The 8,455-nt window shown below is 44.1% G+C and overlaps 1 pseudogene; it reads right to left on the reverse strand.

Annotated features, from left to right (window-relative positions):
* Positions 1 to 3,990: 3,990 nt before the first annotated feature.
* On the reverse strand, positions 3,991 to 4,109 carry LOC134963983 (5S ribosomal RNA; annotated as a pseudogene).
* Between the last annotated feature and the right edge of the window lie 4,346 nt (positions 4,110 to 8,455).

Genomic DNA, 8,455 nt, shown 5'->3' on the forward strand with positions numbered 1-8,455 from the left:
AAAATTGCAAAAAGGAAATAAGAGCGGCTAAAGTAGAAACTGAAAAACTAGTAGCAAAGGAAAGCAAAGCAAATCCCAAAAAATTCTTTAAATACATCAATAGCAAGAGATTAAAAAAGGAGAGTATAGGCCCTTTGAAGGACACGTTGGGAGTCTTAAGCAAAAATGATAATGACATAGCGGACACACTAAATGAGTTTTTTTCAACAGTATTCACTAGAGAGGACCCATTTCAGGGACTGACACACAATCTCAATAAGGACAATATCACACTGATAGGTACTTATTTAAGCGAGGAAGTAGTCTGTCACCGATTAAAACATTTAAAGATTAATAAATCACCAGGGCCCGATGGTATTCATCCAAGGGTTCTAATGGAGCTTCACTCTGAACTGGCAAAACCGCTATCTCTGATCTTTGAGGATTCAGTTATATCAGGTATGGTTCCCAAAGACTGGCGTATAGCGGAAGTAGTGCCTATATTCAAAAAGGGAAGTAAAGCTGAACCAGGTAATTATAGACCAGTTAGTCTTACATCTATAGTGGGGAAAGTATTGGAAGGTATTCTAAGAGATAGTATTCAGAAGTTCCTTGAAACCAATAAGGTCATTAAAAGGAATCAACATGGGTTTATGAAGGACAGATCCTGTCAAACCAACTTACTTGGCTTTTATGAAACAGTAAGCGCAAACCTAGATCAGGGTAAAGACGTGGATGTAATCTTTTTAGACTTTGCCAAAGCATTTGATACTGTACCACACATGAGACTTATATACAAGCTACAAGAATCAGGGCTAGGAAGCACAATATGCACTTGGGTCAAAAACTGGTTAGATAATAGGAAGCAGCGCGTTGTGGTTAATGGATATTTTTCAACTTGGACTGAAGTACTAAGTGGTGTGCCGCAAGGCTCAGTATTAGGACCGCTATTGTTCAATATTTTCATTAACGACCTAACAGAAGGTCTAGAGAGCATGGTGTCAATTTTTGCAGATGATACCAAATTGTGTAAGGCTATAAATACAGAGGAGGATGCCGAGTCTCTTCAGAACGACTTAGTTAAATTAGAAGCATGGGCAGCCAAATGGAGAATGCGCTTCAACACAGACAAGTGTAAGGTAATGCACTGTGGTAACAAGAACAAAAATTACACCTACCTACTAAATGGGGTAAAATTAGGGGATTCTGTACTGGAAAAGGACTTAGGTGTCCTCTTAGATAGCAAGCTAAGCAGTAGTACCCAAAGTAGGACTGCAGCAAAGAAGGCTAATAAGATATTAGCATGCATAAAACGGGGTATTGATGCTAGGGACGAGAGTATTATACTCCCATTATATAAATCACTAGTGAGGCCACACCTTGAATACTGTGTACAGTTCTGGGCACCGTACTACAAAAAGGATATCCTGGAGCTTGAAAAGGTACAAAGGAGGGCGACCAAACTAATTAAGGGCATGGAGACGATGGAATACAAGGAAAGGCTTGAAAGACTAGGCATGTTTACATTGGAAAAGCGGAGACTAAGAGGGGATATGATCAACATCTACAAATATATAAGGGGACAGTACACAGAGCTTGCGCGGGACCTGTTTTTGGTTAGATCAACACAGAGGACTCGTGGACACTCGCTCAGGTTAGAGGAGAGGAGATTCCGCACAATACGGCGTAAAGGCTTTTTCACGGTAAGGACAATACGTGTTTGGAATTCCCTGCCCGAGGGAGTTGTAATGGCGGAATCTGTCAACACCTTTAAGAATGGGTTAGATAAATTCCTATTGGATAAGGATATCCAGGGGTATGGTGCATAGTCATCCATTATAGTCACTATTTAGTCAAATCATCATGCAGAGGACACCACAAATAGGTTGAACTCGATGGACAATTGTCTTTTTTCAACCTCAGATACTATGTTACTATGTTACTATGTTACTATGCCTTGGGTGTGACAATTACCCGCAACCACTGACCATGCGTAATTGAATTCCCCCCATAGTTGTAAAATAGTATCCATATGTACTGCAGGCCTCCCAATTATGTAGCATATACAGCCGACTAGTTTCCCAACCTATATATACACCAACTTGTTTCCCAAATGGTTTTACAGCTGTCTACAGTTCAGTAGCTCATTAGCTCAGAGTAACTCCACAGAAATCTGATGAAACCGCTGAAAACAGTATTAAGGTGGAGAAACGTGTTAGTGATTGCCCCTTTGCTATAGTGAGACTGTGCCAATCAGTCTCTTTTAATATTTATTTTACAGGAGGTACAGACTTTATGTACCAGTGGGCCTTTCAATGCCCTGCATGCTGGTTCTTGTGGTTCTCCAAGTACTGGCATTTGGGGGAGGCTTGCTGGGATGCGTAGTACCCATATAAAGGACAACCTTGCACCCATCAGCCGGGGTGTGGGAGATAGCTCCACCTTATCCCTGGGTGTTCCTCGCGAGGGGGGACACCTTTATTGGGGGGGGGGGGGGCAATCTCCACTTTCTAAGGCATCCCAGGACTGGTGTGACTAGTTGGTGAGGATGAATGCTTTGGCCCACGGTACCAATGAACTGTGTCATTAGTAAATTTCCATGTTTGAAAAAAATGGCTAAACATACCAAGAATGCAATCTCAACCAAACACGATGCTTAGTAAATTTAGCCCTAGATTTCCACTTTTTATGTAGCACACCATAAATGAATGTAAAGGTGCCACTCCTTATGATCCTTTCCTTTATGACTACAGTATGTCTGTAGTAATCTATCTCATTTATCACACATACACCCCTGTGATGAATTAGAAGGATTACTACAGACGTAGGCCCTCATTCCGAGATGTTCGCTCGCTAGCTGCTTTTAGCAGCATTGCACACGCTAGGCCGCTGCCCTCTGGGAGTGTATCTTAGCATAGCAGAATTGCGAACGAAAGATTAGCAAAACTGCTACTAAATAATTCTTTGCAGTTTCTGAGTAGCTCCAGACCTACTCACAGATTGCGATCAGCTCAGTCCGTTTAGTTCCCGGTTTGACGTCACAAACACGCCCTGCGTACGGCCAGCCACTCCCCCGTTTCTCCAGACACTCCTGCGTTTTTCCCTGACACGCCTGCATTTTTTAGCACACTTCCGGAAAACGCTCTGTTACCACCCAGAAACGCCCCTTTCCTGTCAATTATTCACCGATCACCAGTGCGACTGAAAAGCGTTGTTCGAACACCAGCAAATCTACTAAGTTTTGTGTTAAATAACTTAGTGCATGTGCTCTGCGTACCATGCGCATGCGCAGTTAGCAACAAATCGCAGCATAGCGAAAATCGGAAACGAGCGAACAACTCGGAATGACCCCTGTATAGTCATTAAGGAAAGGTAGATAAGGACTGGTGCCTTTACATTCATGAAAGGGAGGGAATACCGCACAGGATATAAAAAATATAAGAGAGTGATTTTCTAAAACCAAAATTAAATGATTGCAAGAAAACGCTGTTTTCTAATTCTAATATTGCTTGGTGGTGCACCCTGAGTCCGTATGGGAACATAAGACAATAAGGAGAAAAGAAGACTCTTTTGTGGGCGCACTCTTAACTATAAATAAATATAAGAATTAGTCAGAATAGATTAAAAATTCAAATTTTAATGATTCAACAAAATTAAGATGATCAGTGGTTCATAAAGAAAATAATGGTCAAAAAAGTGACAATATATTCAAATAGCACAGAGTGCTGATGCAGGATGGAAACTGAATTCCGGCTGATGGAAGAGATTCTGAATGTTGTAAGCAAATAGCTTAAATATTAGACGGTACGTTCTACTGATAAGCAAATCACTGTTTTATGTTCCATGTCAGGGTATATAAATAATACAGTCTGGATACTGGTTGTACTTATGGGTAGTATATATGTCTCTCTCTCATATCCAGCCAAGAAAAAGAAAAGTAAAAGGGTGAAAAATCAGATGGCAGTGTGAATCTTCTGTCAGTGTTAGACACTGTATATGCTTAGCCAATGAGCTCTACTAAACTGAGTATTCCTCAATGGTCACCCACTTGAGTACTGACCCAGACCAACACTGATTAGCTTCCGAGATCGGATGGCTTCGGGCGTTTCCAGTGTGGTATGATAGTAGAGAGAATGAACAATGATTGGAAGCTCTGGAATCACTGATGAGAGTTCACGAATTTACATAATATTATTTTTAGTCCTAAAATTTGCACCGAGGTCGCTGGATGACTAAGCTAAGTGATCCAAGTGGCCGGCACAAACACCTGGCCCATCTAGAAGTGGCGCTGCAGTGTCAGACAGGATGGCACTTGAAAAAAATTGGCCCCAAACATCACATGATGCAAAGATAAATTAAAGAAAAAAGAGGTGCAAGATGGAATTGTCCTTGGGCCCTCCCACCCACCATTATGTTGTATAAACAAGACATGCACACTTTAACAAACCCATCATTTCAGCGACAGGGTCTGCCATACGACTGTGACTGAAAATGACTGGTTGGTTTGGGCCCCCACCAAAAAAGAAGCAATCAATCTCTCCTTGCACAAACTGGCTCTACAGAGGCAAGATGTCCACCTCCTCCTCATCGTCCGATTCCTCACCCCTTTCACTATGTACATCCCCCTCCTCACAGATTATTAATTCGTCCCCACTGCAATCCACCATCTCAGGTCCCTGTGTACTTTCTGTAGGCAATTGCTGGTGAATGTCTCCACGGAGGAATTGATCATAATTCATTTTGATGAACATCATCTTCTCCACATTTTCTGGAAGTAACCTCGTATGCCGATTGCTGACAAGGTGAGCAGCTGCACTAAACACTCTTTCGGAGTACACACTGGAGGGGGGGCAACTTAGGTAAAATAAAGCCAGTTTGTGCAAGGGCCTCCAAATTGCCTCTTTTTCCTGCCAGTATACGTACGGACTGTCTGACGTGCCTACTTGGATGCGGTCACTCAAATAATCCTCCACCATTCTTTCAATGGTGACAGAATCATATGCAGTGACAGCAGACGACATGTCAGTAATCGTTGGCAGGTCCTTCAGTCCGGACCAGATGTCTGCACTCGCTCCAGACTGCCCTGCATCACCACCAGCGGCTGGGCTCGGAATTCTTAGCCTTTTCCTCACAGCCCCAGTTGCGGGAGAATGTGAAGGAGGAGCTGTTGACGGGTCACGTTCCACTTGACTTGACAAGTGTCTCACCAGCAGGTCTTTGAACATGTGCAGACTTGTGTCTGCCGGAAAGAGAGATACAACGTAGGCTTTAAACCTAGGATCGAGCACGGTGGCCAAAATGTAGTGCTCTGATTTCAACAGATTGACCACCCGTGAATCCTGGTTAAGCGAATTAAGGGCTCCATCCACAAGTCCCACATGCCTAGCGGAATCACTCCGTTTTAGCTCCTCCTTCAATCTCTCCAGCTTCTTCTGCAAAAGCCTGATGAGGGGAATGACCTGACTCAGGCTGGCAGTGTCTGAACTGACTTCACGTGTGACAAGTTCAAAGGGTTGCAGAACCTTGCACAACGTTGAAATCATTCTTGAGTCAGGTGCATTCCCCCTCCTTTGCCTATATCGTAGGCAGATGTATAGGCTTGAATGACCTTTTGCTGCTCCTCCATCCTCTGAAGCATATAGAGGGTTGAATTTCACCTCGTTACCACCTCTTGCTTCAGATGATGGCGGGGCAGGTTCAGGAGTGTTTGCTGGTGCTCCAGTCTTCGGCACGCGGTGGCTGAATGCCGAAAGTGGCCCACAATTCTTCGGGCCACCGACAGCATCTCTTGCACGCCCCTGTCGTTTTTTTTTTTAATTCTGCACCACCAAATTCAATGTATGTGCAAAACATGGGACGTGCTGGAATTTTCCTACATGTAATGCATGCACAATATTGGTGGCGTTGTCCGATGTCACAAATCCACAGGAGAGTCCAATTGGGGTAAGCCATTCTGTAATGATGTTCCTCAGTTTCCGTAAGAGGATGTCAGCTGCGTGAATCATATGGAAAGTGGTGATACAAAGCATAGCCTGCCTAGGAACGAGTTGGCGTTTGCGAGATGCTGCTACTGGTGCCGCCGCTGCTGTTCTTGCTGCGGGAGGCAATACATCTACCCAGTGGGCTGTCACATTCATATAGTCCTGAGTCTGCCCTGCTCCACTTGTCCATGGTTAAGTGGACATTGGGTACAACTGCATTTTTTAGGAAACTGGTGACTCTTTTTCTGACGTCTATGTACATTCTCGGCATCGCCTGCCTAGAGAAATGGAACCTAGATGGTATTTGGTACCGGGGACACAGTACCTCAATCAATTCTCTAATTCCCTGTGAATTAACGGTGGATACCAGACACACATTTAACACCACCGCAGCTGCCAAGACCTGAGTTATCCGCTTTGCAGCAGGATGACTGCTGTGATATTTCATCTTCCTTGCAAAGGACTGTTGGAAAGTCAATTGCTTACTGGAAGTAATACAAGTGGTCTTCCGACTTCCCCTCTGGGATGACGATCGACTTCCAGCAGCAACAACAGCAGCGCCAGCAGCAGTAGGCGTTACTCTCAAGGATGCATCGGAGGAATCCCAGGCAGGAGAGGACTCGTCAGACTTGCCAGTGACATGGCCTGCAGGACTATTGGCTTTCCTGTCTAAGGAGGAAATTGACACTGAGGGAGTTGGTGGTGTGGTTTGCAGGAGCTTGGTTACAAGAGGAAGGGATTTAGTTGTCAGTGGACTGCTTCCGCTGTCACCCAAAGTTTTTGAACTTGTCAATGACTTCTAATGAATGCGCTCCAGGTGACGTATAAGGGAGGATGTTCCGAGGTGGTTAACGTCCTTACCCCTACTTATTACAGCTTGACAAAGGCAACACACGGCTTGACACCTGTTGTCCACATTTCTGTTAAAATAATTCCACACCGCAGAGGTGATTTTTTTTGTAATTTGACCAGGCATGTCAATGGCCATATTCGTCCCACGGACAACAGGTGTCTCCCCGGGTGCCTGACTTAAACAAACCACCTCACCATCAGAATCTTCCTTGTCAATTTCCTCCTCAGCGCCAGCAACACCCATATCCTCATCCTGGTGTACTTCAACAGTGACATCTTCAATTTGACTATCAGGAACTGGACTGCGGGTGCTCCTTCCAGCACTTGCAGGGGGCGTGCAAATGGTGGAAGGCGCCACCTCTTCCCGTCCAGTGTTGGGAAGGTCAGGCATCGCAACCGACACAATTGGACTCTCTTTGGGGATTTGTGATTTAGAAGAACGCACAGTTCTTTGCTGTGCTTTTGCCAGATTAAGTCTTTTTTCATTTTTCTAGCGAGAGGATGAGTGCTTCCATCCTCATGTGAAGCTGAACCACTAGCCATGAACATAGGCCAGGGCCTCAGCCGTTCCTTGCCACTCCGTGTCGTAAATGGCATATTGGCAAGTTTATGCTTCTCCTCAGACGCTTTTAATTTAGATTTTTGGGTCATTTTACTGAACTTTTGTTTTTTGGATTTTACATGCTCTCTACTATGACATTGGGCATCAGCCTTGGCAGACGACGTTGATGGCATTTCATCGTCTCGGCCATGACTAGTGGCAGCAGCTTCAGCACAAGGTGGAAGTGGATCTTGACCTTTCCCTATTCTACCCTCCACATTTTTGTTCTCCATTTTTTAATGTGTGGAATTAAATGCCAGTAGTATATCAATAGCAATGGCCTACTGTACCGTACTGCTATATATATATATATATATATATATATACTGGTGGTCAACAAAATTCTGCACTGTCCTCCTACTATATACTGCGCACAACTACAATGCAGCACATGTATGGATTGTATACTTGACGACACAGGTAGAGCAATGGACTACTGTACCGTACTGCTATATATATACTGGTGATCAGCAAAATTCTGCACTGTCTTCCTACTATATACTGCGCACAACTACAATGCAGCATAGGTATGGATTGTATACTTGGCGACACAGAGGTAGAGCAATGGACTACTGTACCGTACTGCTATATATATATACTGGTGGTCAGCAAAATTCTGCACTGTCCTCCTACTATATACTGCGCACAACTACAATGCAGCACAGGTATGGATTGTATACTTGACGACACAGAGGTAGAGCAATGGACTACTGTACCGTACTGCTATATATATATACTGGTGGTCAGCAAAATTCTGCACTGTCCTCCTACTATATACTGCACACAACTACAATGCAGCACAGGTATGGATTGTATACTTGACGACACAGAGGTAGAGCAATGGACTACTGTACCGTACTGCTATATATATACTGGTGGTCAGCAAAATTCTGCACTGTCCTCCTACTATATGCTGTGCACAACTACAATGCAGCACAGGTATGGATTGTATACTTGACGACACAGAGGTAGAGCAATGGACTACTGTACCGTACTGCTATATACATACTGGTGGTCAGCAAAATTCTGCACTGTCCTCCTA

The sequence above is a fragment of the Pseudophryne corroboree genome, chromosome 9, assembly GCF_028390025.1.
Source record: "Pseudophryne corroboree isolate aPseCor3 chromosome 9, aPseCor3.hap2, whole genome shotgun sequence".
In the NCBI taxonomy this organism is placed as follows: Eukaryota; Metazoa; Chordata; class Amphibia; order Anura; family Myobatrachidae; genus Pseudophryne; species Pseudophryne corroboree.